Source organism: Tyto alba, unplaced genomic scaffold, assembly GCF_018691265.1.
Source record: "Tyto alba isolate M040663 unplaced genomic scaffold, T.alba_DEE_v4.0 Super-Scaffold_45, whole genome shotgun sequence".
NCBI lineage: Eukaryota > Metazoa > Chordata > Aves > Strigiformes > Tytonidae > Tyto > Tyto alba.
The window spans coordinates 2,294,794-2,309,741 of NW_024881321.1; the positions used below are offsets into that span (position 1 = coordinate 2,294,794).

Consider the following 14,948-nt stretch of genomic DNA (forward strand, 5'->3'; position numbering starts at 1 on the left):
CACTGAAGCCGGCACGCTGCTCTGTCCGCAAACCTGTAAAAAAACCAACCAAACAACCAAACTAAAAAAAAAAAAAAAAAAAACACAAATAAACAAAAAAAAAAACTAAAACTCAGACAACTCCCCCCTAAAAAAAAAAAACAAAAAAAAAAAAAAAAAAAAACCCACAACGCGGAGCGAGGCATTCCTGACGGCAGAAGTGAAACCGTCTCCATCCAGGCATCCAGGCGAGTTTATTTGTCAACCCGGGAAGCAAAAGCGTGGGGGGGAACGGGGGGGTGGCGTGGGGAAGCGGGGGGGGGGGGGGGTCGGCTCCGCCCGTGGGGGTGCGCGGTGGCGGCGGGAGCGCGGCCGGCCCCGGCGGGGCTGGGGCTGCAGCTGCCGGCTTGCTGACTCAGAAAAAGCAATGTAGGTCATAACGAGTTTCCTTAAGTTACCTAAGTTCGAACAATTCAGCTTTTCTTTAGAGACTTCCAAAGGGCTGCTGCGCGCCTTGCCCAGCGCCGGGGCTTGGCGGGAGCGCGGCCCGGAGCCGCCGCAGCTCCCGCCTCTCACCCCCCCGCTTTTATCTCCCCTCGCCCATTTCCATCACAACACTCCTGCTGTTTTTTGGTTTTTTTTATCTTTAGTCTTCTTTAAAAAAAAAAAAAAAAAAAAAAAAAAAAAAAAAAAAGTGCCAGCGCGCCACACTCCCATGTACTTCTAAATTTTCAGAGAAGCAGCAGGCGAATTGCCTACCTACTCTCTACTCAGTTCAGCTCTTTCCAGGAAGGCTTATTCACGGTTCATAGTTTGGATCTATCCTTTATTACCGCTATTTACTACTTTCCACCACCAGACAATTTTTACACCATCAGTTAAAGCGCTATTAAAAGAGTTCACTTTTTGCCACGGGTTTTGTACGCAAAAGACGATCCGTCTTTTGGGTGACACCGAACACTGTCCGTCTTCGAGCTAGGTAATTTTCGTTATTTTCTTTTTTCTTCTTTTTTTTTTTTTTTTTTTTTTTTTTTTTTTAACCAACGCAGAGCAGGAAAAGAGTCGCCGCAGTCCCCACGGAGAGCTCACGGAGGATGAGCAAGCGTCGTGTTCTGTCGCAAGAGCAGCGAAGTGGGACGGAGACCTCGCTGCGAAGGACAAAGTTAGAGAGGAGGGGGAAAGCCCGGGATCAGGGGGACGCTTCAAGAAAAGGAACCACACGAACGGATTTTATTTTATTCACCCGAAGCTTCCCTCAACCACTACCCACGCTCCCCGCTCTCCACGGGGACCGTGCGTGGGCTTGGGGCGGGAGATTTCCGAGGGACTCGCACTGGCCCCCAGAAAATCATCACGGGGGAAAGCATCCGTTGTCACGAAGCATAAATAAAAGGGGAAATCATCCGCCCATAGATTTCACGAAAGCAAGGAGCGGGGGAAAAAAACAAAACAAAAAAACAAAAAACCAAACAAACAAACAAAAAAAAAAAAACATAAAACCAAAACCAAACCTCGCCCGGTCCGACGGCGGTATTTCTGCTGGGCGCACGCACCGCCCGCGCGTCCGTCACGGGTGATTTTAGGGCAGAGCCGGTGTCACGGCCACGCATGCCTCCAGCCTTCCTCCTTCCCTCCAGCTCCTCTCTAATCCCCGCCGTGACACCCCGCCGGGCCTTGGTGCTAGCAAGCGAGGATTTCCCCCTCCAAAACATCGAAGGTTTATGCCCACGGAGCAGGAGCGCCGTGGATGTTTTTTCCCCGAGCACGTTAACAGCAGCGGCTCCGCGGAGCCCCGAGGCCAGAGCCGGGAGCGCCCGGCGGGCTGGGACAAGCCCGGTCCCGGCCTCCGCCCGCCCGGGGCACGGGAGGGGCGAGCCCGAGCTCTCCAAAAAAAAAAAAAAAAAAACCCAAAAAAAAAAAAAAAAAAAAGTTGGAAAAAAAAAAAAAAAGACGCTTTTTTTTTTTTTGCTTTTTTTTTTATTTTTTTTTTTTTTCTTGAGGCTCGCTACCCTGCGCCGTCCCCGCCGGCGGGAAGCTCGTCCCGTCTCGTCCCACGGCACGCGAGGGCGGTGGCCGGGGTGACCGTGGACGCTCGGGACGGGGAGGGAAAAGGGGGGGGGGGGGGGGGGTGGGGGTGGGTAAAGCTCGGCACCCGTTTGGGAACTCGCCCCCCAGCCTTGGCGGCGGTGGAAGGCCCTCCTCTAGTGTTTGCAGTTTTCTTTGTTTACATTCAGTTTAGAAACATTGGTCTTCGGCCAAAAACGCGCCGGTGTGTGTGCTCCCCCCCCTCCCCATTCCTTCTCGGGTGGCGGAGGAGACTTCTAACTTTCGCGACACCCCCCCCACACCCCCCGTTTTGGATCTTAAAATGTTTTCCCCTCGGTTCCCCGAATTAACCCTTCGGTCACCTCGGAAAGAAAACCGGAACGCTGGGTGCACCTGCCCTCGGAGCTCCCAACCGAGGGGTCGCAACAGGTTTCTCCCGGGGGGGGGGGGGGGGGGGGAGATGGAAGCGGGAGGGTACAGCCGAGGCGACGCCCCCCCCCCCCCCCCCGGGGAGTGGGGGGGTTGTGGGGGGGTTTTGCGTGGGACACGGGTGGGTGTGGGGGGGGCCCCGCCGCTCGGTTCGGCGCGCCCGGCGGGGCGGTGCTGTGCGGCGGCAGCCGAGCGGGGAAGCGGCGCGGTTCTTCCCACCCCCCCCCCCCCAACCTCCCCCCCCCCCTCGTGTTTCGGAGCGGCCACGGGTGGGGGAGAGCGCTGAGGTCGCTTCTAACGCGCCGGGTTCGGATGTGTGTGTCGTGTCGTTCCTCCCCCATCCCCCCCCCCCACCCCCCCACCCCGTCGTAAAACACTCCACCCCCCCCCCCCCCCGCCCCGCCCCTCCACCCCGATATCTTCCACCACCACCCCTTCGGCGAGGAGTAAGTGCCACCGCTCCGCCTTCTCCTTTTCGCAATGTTGACGCAATCTATAAATAGTGGAACAAAAGGACCAACTTCCTCGCAGCTTTGCTGAAACTGCACAAAAAAGGCAACCGGGGGGGGGGGGGAGGGGGGGGGGACGGGGGACGGGGGTGGGGGGGGACGGGACACACACGGTTATTTTTTGATTTTATTTTTCTCCGGTTAAAAGGCGAATCCTCCCTCCCTCCTCCCCGCCTCCCCCCCCCCCCCCCCCCGCTACTGGAAGATTTTTTTTTTTTTTTTTTTTCCTCGCTGTCTCCTATGCTGGCAACGTCCTGCGAGTGGCTATTTTGCTTTTGCACCGAGAGAAGGGCTTCTCCCCCCCCCTCCTTTGGTGACAGTAAGTGCCATTTAGCTATTGCCCTTTTTTTTGGGGGGGGTGGGGTGGGGGTGCTGCCTGCTCGCCTCTACCTGCCTGCTGCCCCAGAGCGCTCCGGGGACGGGGACGGGGGGGGGGGGTGTTGTTTTGGAGGCGCTTAGTGCAGTTGCGGGGGGGGGTGGGGGTGGGGGAGCAACGCCACGGAGCGCTCGGGGATGGACGAGGCGTGGGGGGGGGGGGGGGGGGAACCCGCGGTTTTGGGAGGGGTGAAGGGGAGAAGCGGTGAAATAAGGTGATCGGGAGAAGGGACGGTTGCCGCTGGCCGCCGAAACAAAAGCTGACGCTGGTTATTAAACGGGCTTTTGTTAGGGGGGATAGTGTGTGCGGGGGGGGGGGGGTGTGGGGTGTGTGAGTGGGGGACACACACACACCCCACACACACACACACGGGGGGGGGGGGGGGGAACCACCCACACCCCCCCCCCCCCCCCGCAGCAAGTTGCCGTGCGGCGGAGGGCACCTTAGACTTGTTTACCGCTCGGCGCGGCGCTCACCGGCGTGTTTACCCTACAACACACGACGCGGGGCTCCCCCCCCACCCCCCCACCCCCCAAACCCCCCCCCCCCCTTTCCCTCCTCCGCGCAGAGTAGTGAGGGGGGGGGGGGGGAGGGTGTGATGAACGGAGCGGGGTTTAAAGGGAAAGGGAGGGGGTGCGCGGTCAGGAGATGCTGATACGATCACGGGTAAAACACTCCTCCCCCCCCCCCTCCATCTCCAAACCCCCCCCCGCCCCATCTCCAAACCCCCCCCCCTCCATCTCCAAACCCCCCCCCCATCTCCAAACCCCCCCCCATCTCCAACACACCCCCCCCCCCCATTTTGCCAGTCGGATCGGTGCAAGCGCAGGCAGTTACTGGCCGGAGGGAGAATTACATCATCCCCCCGCTCCAGTGATGCTACCTTTCGTGCCGCTACCATGCGCGCAGGGAAACAAGCGGGGGCGCGCCTCCCCCCCCCCCCTCCTCCCCCCCCCCCCCATGGCGCGCCCCCGCGTCACTCACACACACACAACACACACCCGCCCAAGTGTTTACAGCGCTCACACAGGCGTATTGTGACGTCACCTGAGTGACAGCCCGCCGCGCCGACGGCCCGCCTCCTTCCCCCCCCCTTCCTCCCCTCCCCTTACTCCTCATCCTCCCAGCTCCACGCCGCGCGGGGACGGGAGGGGTTTCGCGGTGGGGAGGGCAGCCGAACCCCAACCGGAATACTTCAAAAGCCCCCGGTCGCGCTCCGGCGGTTTACGTCACGCCGCTTCGTTTGCCTTTATGACGTTTCGTGACGTTTCACGCGCGCGCTGCGGGCTCGAGGAGGGGCTTTCGCGGGAGAGGGGCGAGGTGTGTCTGTAAGCGCGGGATCTCCGGGAAGTTAAACCGCTGTCTCACGTTTTGCTTTCCCCCCCTTCTTCCCCCCCCCCCCCCCACGCACCCCACGGGACGCGAGGGGCCGGTCTCCTCCCGGGACACCCGCTCCCGAGAGGGTTTGGCACAGGGAACGCGTCAGCGTAGAAGCTGTCATAGCGATGGCCTCCAACACTTTAATTGTCCGGAGTGGACAATAAAAAGTTAATTAATTTTTTTTTTTTTTTTTTTTTTTTTTAAATGGGAAATGGATTTAAGCGCCGAGGACGACATCTAAATTTCACGCGTCGCATGCTTTCCCCGCTGTTACGAGTGTTATAACGGCGTCAGAAACTTGTTGCAATATGCTAGTGGGGGGGGAAGAAAAAAAAAAAAAAAAAGTGCGTGTGTTGGGGGGTTTTTTACTCAGTCCGTGAAAATACTGAAGCAGTACTTACCCGCTGCAAAGGCAATAAATCCGTACCACGCTAAAAACAACAGAAAGTGTTTTACAAACTGATACTTGCCGAGAAGCGTTGGCCAGAATTGCGGCAGTGTAAAATTATTACTGAAACATCAGCATTTACTCACTGCAAAATTCAAGTAACCGTGAACCCCTGTTTAGTAGTACACACAGTTTTTAATGTGTTAATGGTTTGGGTTTCTTCAAAGTGTGTTACTTTTTGAAGTCTGGGTGTTTCTATTTGTGCAGAAAATAGACTGAGAAGCTTTGAGCTCCTACTGTTACAAAAGTTAAAAGGAAACAGAGTTGAGCTGCTAAGTCGGCAGTCTGGAATGAGTCAATAGTATCTCCTTTGTCCTGCTAGCTTTCTCTGCTGTGCTGTATCTTTGCTCTATTTCCTCTGCACAAGCCAATGAGCGTTTCTACCCTCGCTTTATTTAAGAGTTAGGCTTTACAGGTCTCCTGGCTTCTAAATATTCCAACCTACCAGTAAAATTCAAACGCATCTGCCTTTCCAGGCTGCATACAACAGTTGTGATACCGTCAGCGACGGTATGCTCGCTTCTTTAACCACGTAGATACTTACACATTTTCCATTATCTATAATTAATGGGGCAAATTATTCTTGCTTTGTTGCAGCAAGCCTTCGTAAGGGAACAAATGCACCTTTTTAAAGCATTCCACCATCTCTTCTTTTTTTTTTTTTTTTTAAAAAAAAAAAAACCAAAACAAAAAACCAACAAACCAACAAAAGGAAGATTGGGACAGAGACGTGGAGGAGATGTAAATAACTCCCCCCTTCATTTACTTGGGGATTCCCTGGGAGTCTCAGAGGGCAAGGAGGTAACATAGCTGGCTTTTACAACAGGATCACAGGTCCTGACACAGGGTCACGGAGAATCTATGCTTGGCTAGCCCTGTGCTCCAGTTTTGTTTAGCTGGTGGCTAGTCCCTTGAGGGATCAATGTCAACTTAAGCATGCTAACTTCTACGAGCAAGGGGTCGGCCGGTGACCGAGAGCTGTAACTGGCTCCGGGAGGGCTCCCGAGTTCTGCTGCGCTCGGAGCTCGAGGGGGGGCTTGTGGCAGAAACAAATCAAAGTGGCAACAGTAGAAAGCAAACCCCAACACGGTCCGTTTTCTGAAAACAAAAGGTGGGTGGAGGTATTAGGTGGGTTGGAAAAGCAGCTGGGGCAGGGACGTGGCTTATAGACTGGGGCACAGAAGCCGGAGCCAACTCCCAGCGCCGTGAGCTAAGTTTCTGTGTACCTCAAAACCACTTCGCCCTCCAATTCCGGCCTTGGGATTGGTCTTACTCGTTCTGCAGATCATGCCAGAGGTGATAAACAAATGTCAGTTCAGTAGCCCACATGTAAAGTATTGGTGTTCAGCAAATAAAATAGCAGCATACTTTCTCTGTATTACGTATCTGTCTTCAATTAATCCATTAAGGAAGGAGGTACATCTATATCTATCTCTCTCTATATATATCTCTCTCTATATATATATATATTCACAGACACATACATATCTCCTCACATTAATACCCCCTTCTGGTTTAATTATCAAAAAGCATTGGAGACTAGAGTTGGGGTACTAGAGGACAAAGGCCAGTAAAACTGTATTAACTCACTGGGAGGTTGAAACCTGGATTTTAATATATACAGGATGTAGCTTTTACTTAATTTAGGTCTCCAAGGTCAAGATAATTTTTTTGTTGTTTTATAACAATAAGGCTTGTTTATTATTAATTTATCTAAGTCTGCTTTTCTTTTGACTACCTGAATGATATAAACGAGTAGTTGAGCATATGATTATCTGAATGATCATTCCTTTTCCTTTTCACACTTGAAAAAGATTATCCGTCGGCTTCCGCTGTAGCACGGCATCTGTGACCATTCTGACTGTACCACTCGGTGTCGGATACTTTTTAATTCTTTCAACGTAATTCAGTATTTCACCCCCCCAGCTCTTCTAAAAAATGCAGCCTCGTAAGTCCTAACGATAACAAGCAGTTTTCTGTGGTGACCATAAAGGCCTCTGCTATGAATTTCTACAGCTTTCGTTTAAAACTCTAGACGCATTTTGTGTCTTTTCAGTCGTAAGGGGTGTTACTAACTTACGTTTGGAAATTTGACTGATACAGACAGCACAGTCTTCCCGGTTCTGCAAGCAGGCAGTTCCAGTGTTTCAGCTTTTGCACAGTAGCACTTTAACAAACAGCAGCCATGCATAACTAACAAGACTGCAAGTCCGGTTGCTGCTTTTTAGAAGCCTGCACCCAGCTCTTAGGTTATCCGAAATGTCCGTTTTATATTGTTGCAGCCATATGACAAAACTATTAACAGCAGGAAGGCGCAGTAGCTATTCACAACGGATAAGATACAGGGGGAGGAAAAAAAAAAAAAAAAAAAAGTTTTAAAAAATGGAGCCTGAGGCACAGGAAGAAAGCAGCACAGCTCCAGCTATCCTTTTATAGTAACTGGTGTTTTATGGAAAGTGGGAAAGGAAAGAAAACTCTCTCTTCCTTCCAGCAGCTAGCCAGTGATGGCATGACCCTTCTAACTGAAGACTGATAGCATTCCTGGAGAAATCTTTATGCAGGTTTCAGTTCTAGTATCTGGAAATGAGAAGTATTGTTTTCCCCAGTTCCTTCCCTTCAACCTACTTCTGGATTCTGGGTCTTATCCTCTAGCTATAGGGATGGATGTCTAATAGAACAGTTTTTAGGTTTGCCGTTACTGCTTCATAAAAAGTAATTATTTTTTTTTTCAGATTTTTTTTAAGTACCGTAGGAATTTTCATTGCTATTTTCTACATGTACAGTTAACATTCTGAATACTACATACATACAGATGACACTAGCTAATCAGGGCGTTACTTTAAAATGTATTCATAAGGTGTACACAAGAGACACCTAGCACAGACTAAAAAAAGTGCTCTCAGCATGGATTACAGCTACAAGTAAATCTTCCCTAAAAGATGAATGGAAACGAGGAAATCAGTAGTAGTTCATCAGATGAGAACTACGCCCTTCAGACCGCACAAAGAAGTAAAAAATAAATATACCCCAAAGTAGGCAACACTAGCTGGCAACGCAATATCAGAACCTCTGCACTTTTTCAGGACTCTCAGTATCCTTGTTTCTGGCTGAACGTGGTTATGTGCATGAACAACCTTTCTTATAAAAGAATAAATTTCACAAAGATTCCACTGTATGACAGTGTACCGATTGGCTGTCACAACTACTGACTAAATATTAATTTTGGTAGTCTTTCCAAGTGAAATCTGTGAACTACTATATCTGGATAACTTTTAGGTCCCTACCCACAAGTGGAACTCCGACAAACCGATCTCCTGACTTGCACGTTGTCTCTTCTTGTTTGTAAAGACCTGGTTAGTATTCTACTTTCGTTCATCAATTTTACTTTTATTAGTTGGTTAGAGAAATATGAGGTAGTCTCTTTTGATTTGGAGCTCGTTTCATTTTAGTTTTACAACACTAAACAGTGCAATAAACACTGCAGACTAACTAGAAGGAGCTCCGCATTAGTGCAATCACTTTCGTAACTCCTACAGATTTTTATCCCTTACAAGCAACGATTTACATGCCGGCAAGGGAAAATGAAAATGAGGAGGAAGCTCATTATAACCCTGCAAGCGTAGTTAGTTTCTCCTAACGCGGACTAGATTAAACCTGGCCTATGTCACGAGAACTGTGAAGGGTGAGAGCAAAGGCTCCTTGCCCACCATGGTCACGCACAGCTAATGCTCTCCCCACTCAAGAGAGAAAACCAGACCCAAAATGGGAAGGAGGATCTGGGCTACTATTCTTTCACCCACCCCCACCCTCGGAGCTGTAAAGAAAGGATCGGGTTGCACTATTTTAAACGCTGGTGCAGTACGCACGCTTGGCCAGTATATTGAAGAGAACTGGGAGAAAATCCCTCTCGGAGCTCCCCGCAGGAGCGCGTACTGCTTCCCAACATCCTTTACCCAGGACGGTGACTTATCAACAGAGCTGAGCCTTCAGTTAAGCGGGGAAAACTTCCCCTGTAAGCACGTGATATCTTTAGGGACGTATACAAATAAGAATATTGAACGAACTTACCTTTGACACGTGGTTCTGAAAGCTTCACGCTTGACGCAAGTCATAAAAAACAAACTATCATAACAGCTCAGCACTGCAGGTGAAGTAGACCTGCAAATAAATGAAAAAAAAAAGCAATTAAGCGACTTAGCACGATGTCCTGAACACACTTAAATAAACTGGATTGATTAACACGCCGAAGAATATAATTGCTCTCTCTTTCATCCCACCATCTGAGCGCAGATTGCTAGTTACTGTTCCTACAGACAAATCGAGTTAAATCTGCAGCAAGGGGGAAGGTGGATGGTGTTTTGGCCGAGGTTCGGGATGGGATTTCAAACGAGGGCCATAATCCTGTCCCCAGCGTGGGAGTTTCACGAACGGCTTTTCAACTCTAAGATAGGGACGATTAAAACTGTCCTGCCACTCACTGAATCGAGGAGACAAAATAAGGCTTGCAGGATGTCCCAGTGCTACGTATGCTAAGAGTATAAAAAGTCTAAAATAACCTAAGGTCTGAAATAAGTCTTTAGCAACATTTTGTTTACCTGTGCGTTCGTCTTTTCAAAATAGAAAAGGCATAATTCCAGAGGCCTAGTCAGCAGTGCCTACTCAATGTCAAAAAGCTAATTCATCTGGGAAGATCTCGCTTAAAGGAGTTCTCGTGCTATATCACATCTCCACATCAAAGAACCGAAAATGACACTGACCGAAATCCTCACCGGTCTTTCACGCCGGTTTTTCCCATTAGACACCCAGACCTGACTGGGAAAGGGCACTAAAAGCCTCCTGTCTCACCCAGGGAGGCATCCTTCCGCAGGAATTGGGGAAGGGAGCTGTAAACCTCCTCCTGGTGGAATAGGGGGTGTTTTGGGTGCTGTGGGAGAGTCTGCACGAAGCGCTGCATAGATGCTGGGCGGTGAGTCAGTGGCACTCAGGGGCTAGAAGAGCTGCACCATTACGGCATCACCTGTCAAGCGACCCAGCAGTGAGAAGGCATAAACGCTGTTTAACCTTGCCCCAGCCACTCCTGTCGGAGCTCTGTGAGTTTTAAACAGAACAAGATCTCACTCCAGGCTCAAAAAAAAAAAAAAGGTTGCGATCTACAGATGAAAAGCTGTGTATTAGATCTAGGTATTATTATTGTAGTTGTTACTAATACACCATTTCAATATACAGGCTGGCAGGCGTTTAATTTGAAAGCAAGAATTAAAATAATGACAGGTTGCGTCGTATGACAACAAACTTCCAAGCAGTAGGAAAACTGTCCTTTTCTCAGGCGAAAGATTCATCATTCTGGAGGGAGGGCCTGCTGGAAATACGTAAGAGGCACACAGGAATGGAGGGAAGGATAAGAAAAGAAGTTCAATGGAAGATGCTGAGCTGGATGACTTCTTCATTTTCGTCAAATAAGAAAGCAGTATCCTATTTACTTTCTGATGCTGGGTAGATAAATGAATCAAAGCCCACACAGCCTCTTGCAAATCGTGTCACAAGGGTTCTACCTCTCTACGGCCCCGAGGTCCTGAGTGACCATGGACTGAGCCCTGACAGACTCCTGACGCCTTTTCTTTAATACAACAAGCACACACCTCTCTAACCACCTGAGCCCATGTGAGTGCTATACATTGCATGTCGCCTCCTTTCCCTTTTCTCTTATTTTAGCAATCTATACCCCCAAGAAGAATTTTCTATGATCTTTTTATGTCTCTCCACAGCCTTTCTTGCACTGAGAAGTTCCTCAGTACTTAAGCAGGCACACGTTAAAGTGTAAGGAAAAGCACAGAAAGATAAGATTATTTCAGGGAGACGCTCAGCAGCTTTCCAGAAAAAGGAAAACTTTATTTCAAAGAAAATAAAATCTTTTTCAGCTGAAAGAGGCTCATGTTTATATTATATACTAAAACTTTTGCCAAAAGGGAAGGAAACAGTAACTGTAGACAGTAGTTCAAAAGGAAGTTCTGCTACAGGACAGACAAAAAAATTTAAGTTCTTACAGTGTATAAACCATGTAATCAATGCTGAACTTCTGCATACGCCTTAAGTACTGAGCTGTGAGTGTGGACTGCTCTTTAATGTGTCCAACAGCCTTAATGTTGAAACCTATACAAGGAGATAATTAATACAATAGCATTCACCAAGCACAAAACTGAGATATTCTTTCATTGAAACTTCTCCCGCTCTAACAAAGACACCATTCAAAAAAAAAAAAAAAAAAAAGCATTTCAAAGATCACTGTAGATGCTGGACATAGACTGATTCTTGAGTTAAAGACAGACATCCGCTAGCCAAAAGGAATAACTTGAACAAAGGGGAGACTTTCAAGCGTCCGACTTTCAAGTCTGAGACCTCTAGCTTGAACTCATCTGTGTTTTCACACATCAGTAGGTTCAGCGGAGTCAGAAATATCCCGTACGTGTAACGAAAACAATCTCTATCAGTGGATACAGCATGAACACGATAACATATGTTTCCCAAGCCTAGAGCAATTGTCGAGCAATTACTATTCGTCAAGGCAACACCCTTGATAGTCAGGGTCATCTAACCCTAGGTCGTCTCCTTCTACCTTCTTCGGAGGCAAGTCTCAGTGACTCTCAGCTGCCCAGCGCTCTTTCATTTGCGCCGAACGCCCCGTTGCCGCCGCGGGATTCTCTGGCCCCACGCAGGGAAAAAAGCCGGGGGAGGCAGGGGCAGCGGCGAGGGGCGCCGGGACGGCTCACAGGGGCACCAGCTGCCGGGGTTTTGTTCCGAGCCGGAGGAGGGCCCGCGCAGGTCAGAGGGGACTCCTGGACAACTGATTATTAACCGGGGCTTTCTAAAGCCCTTGCGAGGCCCGCATTGTGTTTGTTTAGGACCCAGAACTACAGGCGCATGTTACCGGCAGACTGGGTGGGTTGGCTTGTGTCTCCGAGTTAGCCCGTCAATTCTAGCTACCTTTGAAAACAGAAAAGAGAAGGACCTTGTCTTACACAGTCTATTTCGGTCTGGGTTGACATTTGTTTTGTTTTCGTTTCTTTTCTTTTCGTTTTAAAGGCCCTTATTCAACTAAATATACCCTCTTTACAAAATGCCGTTCTTTCCGCTATCCAGACTGTTATTTCATGCCTGCACAGTTTTTATTTAATCATCTATATAACTCACCTCTGATGCTTAATTTTTACATTTTATGATAGAAAATTTAATGGATTTTCTTTACCACATGATTCAGTCTTCCAATTATACTTTGTAAAGTGTGAGTAGATGGGAAATGGAATTCAATTAAAATGTAGCAAAAGAGCACTTCATTTTTTATCAGTTAAATTAAATAACCGTAGACATAGAAAATATGTAAGAAAAAAAATTACCAGAACATACTGCACTGAAAACTGATTTATTCAACAAGGACTAATCGTTGCTAGTTGGTGAACTTCAGTGATTGTTTCTGGTCAGCACGACCTTCAAAACTTTAGAATGAGCACATCTCATCCCCTGACAGCATTCACTCATGGACCCGATGAGAAAAAAAAATGAAATTGCCTGCTTTTTCATCTCCCAGTGGATCCTTCGATTTTGAACATACAAACCAGTCATAAAATAGATGAGTGCATTAAAAGAGGGAAAAAGAACACACGACCAGAAGCAGGTTCAGCATTCTGTAGGTTATAGTTCCAACTGCTCTGCCAGTGACTTCCACCCCTTCACTGGTTTGACTTTCTCTAAACCTTTGGCATCAAAAAATGTGTCGCGTCGTATTTTTATTGTGTTATTTTAAGACACTATAGTAAATTTAACCTTAAGACCAGCTGCCCTACTTCCATACTTAAGTGGTCTTGTTAAAAAAGAAACATTTCATTTAAATAAAGCATATACGTAGAACTCATTAAACATATATTAATCATTCCAGGAGGCCACACAAGTAATAGAAAAGGTGGATTCCTTCCTTTCTGATTTATCAGCCATTTATGCTGTCGTATGTTCAAAACAGAATGGGTTCCTACTGTGCCTGCTGGTGTACATGCAAAGTTAAAGAGACAGAGCCCTGGCACAGGGGTCTGCCTTCATTTGCTCAACACCTGAGGTGTTAAAAGTAAAAAGCCAAACAGGAGAGGCTTTTGGGGTTTTGTTTTGGTTTTTTTGGTTGTTTTTTTTTTTTTGTTTTTTTTTTTTTTTTTTTAAAGCACTGGCTGTTCAGGTGCAGATTTACCAGCAGCAGGAGGCAGAGGGTGAAAGGATGCTATGAAGGGCTCTGGATTCTCCCCTGTTCCTCTATCCCTTCCTATTCCCCTCCTACTCAAGCTCTAGCTGCATTCACCTATGCCTATCTGCTGAAAATTGGAAAGACTTTAAGCCAACCAGGGAACTGAACATAAGCATCAACAACCTTAACCTCTGCTAAATATAGGGATTTCCCATTGAATTTCCTTCTCCTTGCTAAGTGACTTAGGAGGATAAACCTCCTCTCAGGACAACTCCCCAGGGTGAAAGGAAGAGAAGGAAAGTTATTTCTGAGAATGTCCAGAGGTTGTGATCCTGGCTTGCTGAATTTTGGAACATGACTTACAGATCTGTGGATTTTATTTATTCACTTAACAAGGATCAGAATGAAATTCATTCTCTCAAATCACTTTGATGGAAACAACACCACCTCGTGAATTTTCTATTAGTTTTCTTGCTCTTCTCTTTGGCGGTCTCAAAGATTTCCTCTCTTGTAGTAGAGAGAATCTGAAGGCCAGCATAAGGAACAAGAAGAGTCACTACTCAGAATTACAGTGTAATTACAAGTTTCTAAAGAGATAAAGATGAATAAAGTTTGGTTTAGGTAAGGGCATGATTAAGTGAGGAAAAAGAGGCGATGTCTCGTATGTCATAAAATCTTTGAAATACCACAGACAGTTAGCAAAGCTGACAGTGCAGTAAAAGGAATGAGAACGACTGACTGAGGTTGGCTCTGGTTGCTTGAATTTAAAGAGGGGAAGGTTCTGAAAGTATTTTGTTTCGTTTTTGCGAAGACTGTGAGCAGGCCAAGATTCATACATAAACCTTATTTTCAGTACAGAAGAGAGGAGGGACTGGTTCAGGCCAGGCACACACACGGCCCATTTCCCTCTCCCCAACAGCGGGCACAAGCCGATTCTTACCCCCGTAGTCTCTCAGAGAACAGCAGGACTAAGACAGGCACATTTGATAATGCCCACGGGTTCCAGCATCCGACTTTGGTTCAGCTGGGGGTGTCTCCTGAGCCTGCTGTGGTTGGTCTAGTCAGTGGCCTTTACCAGATCTCTCCTCCAAGGTTTATGTGCAGCCTCTCCTTAGGTCCACGCGAACTTCTTTCGCCTACACTGCCTTCAGGCAAAGAATGTCATGAGCATGTCACCCATGAACACGTACACCGATATAATTTATTGTATTGTTTGCTTTGAACCTGCCAGCTTCGTCTGATGCGTCCTCATTTTTTTCCCTGATAGAGAAGGTGAAAAGTTGATCCCTGTCCATCCTTTTTTCTGTGCGATTTGAAAACATCTATTGCCGTTTTGAAGAAGTGTTAGGGGGGTGCTGTAATTAAAGTCTCTGAAGCAGAGTCCATTGCCCCTGTGCTGGAAATCTATTTCTTCTTAGCTCTGCCAATCATCCACCCGTTTGCCTTGCTATCTGTGGCAGATGCTGAAGCTGCTATTGCACAGAAGTCCTTCCAAGATCCTGGGGAACTGGAAGCTTAGATGAGCACATTCTGAGAGAGCCATTCTTTCCCACTGTT

The 14,948-nt window shown here is 48.0% G+C and overlaps 3 long non-coding RNA genes across 4 annotated transcripts in view; 1 reads left to right on the forward strand and 2 right to left on the reverse strand.

Annotated features, from left to right (window-relative positions):
• Window positions 1–14,948, reverse strand: part of LOC104365073 — an 87,383-nt gene that overhangs the window by 33,429 nt on the left and 39,006 nt on the right. For both annotated transcript variants that reach the window (XR_004409091.2, XR_004409090.2), the window contains exon 6: window positions 9,236–9,325. This is a non-coding gene — a long non-coding RNA (uncharacterized LOC104365073). The remainder of the gene's footprint in view (window positions 1–9,235; window positions 9,326–14,948) is intronic.
• Window positions 775–1,810, reverse strand: LOC122154721. Its single transcript, XR_006166768.1, has 2 exons — window positions 1,491–1,810; window positions 775–1,127 (listed from the first exon to the last, which is right to left on the reverse strand). It is a non-coding gene; the product is annotated as an uncharacterized LOC122154721 (long non-coding RNA).
• LOC122154722 overlaps window positions 3,177–14,948 on the forward strand; it is a 29,766-nt gene continuing 17,994 nt past the window's right edge. Inside the window, exon 1 of the long non-coding RNA XR_006166769.1 lies at window positions 3,177–3,282. This is a non-coding gene — a long non-coding RNA (uncharacterized LOC122154722). The remainder of the gene's footprint in view (window positions 3,283–14,948) is intronic.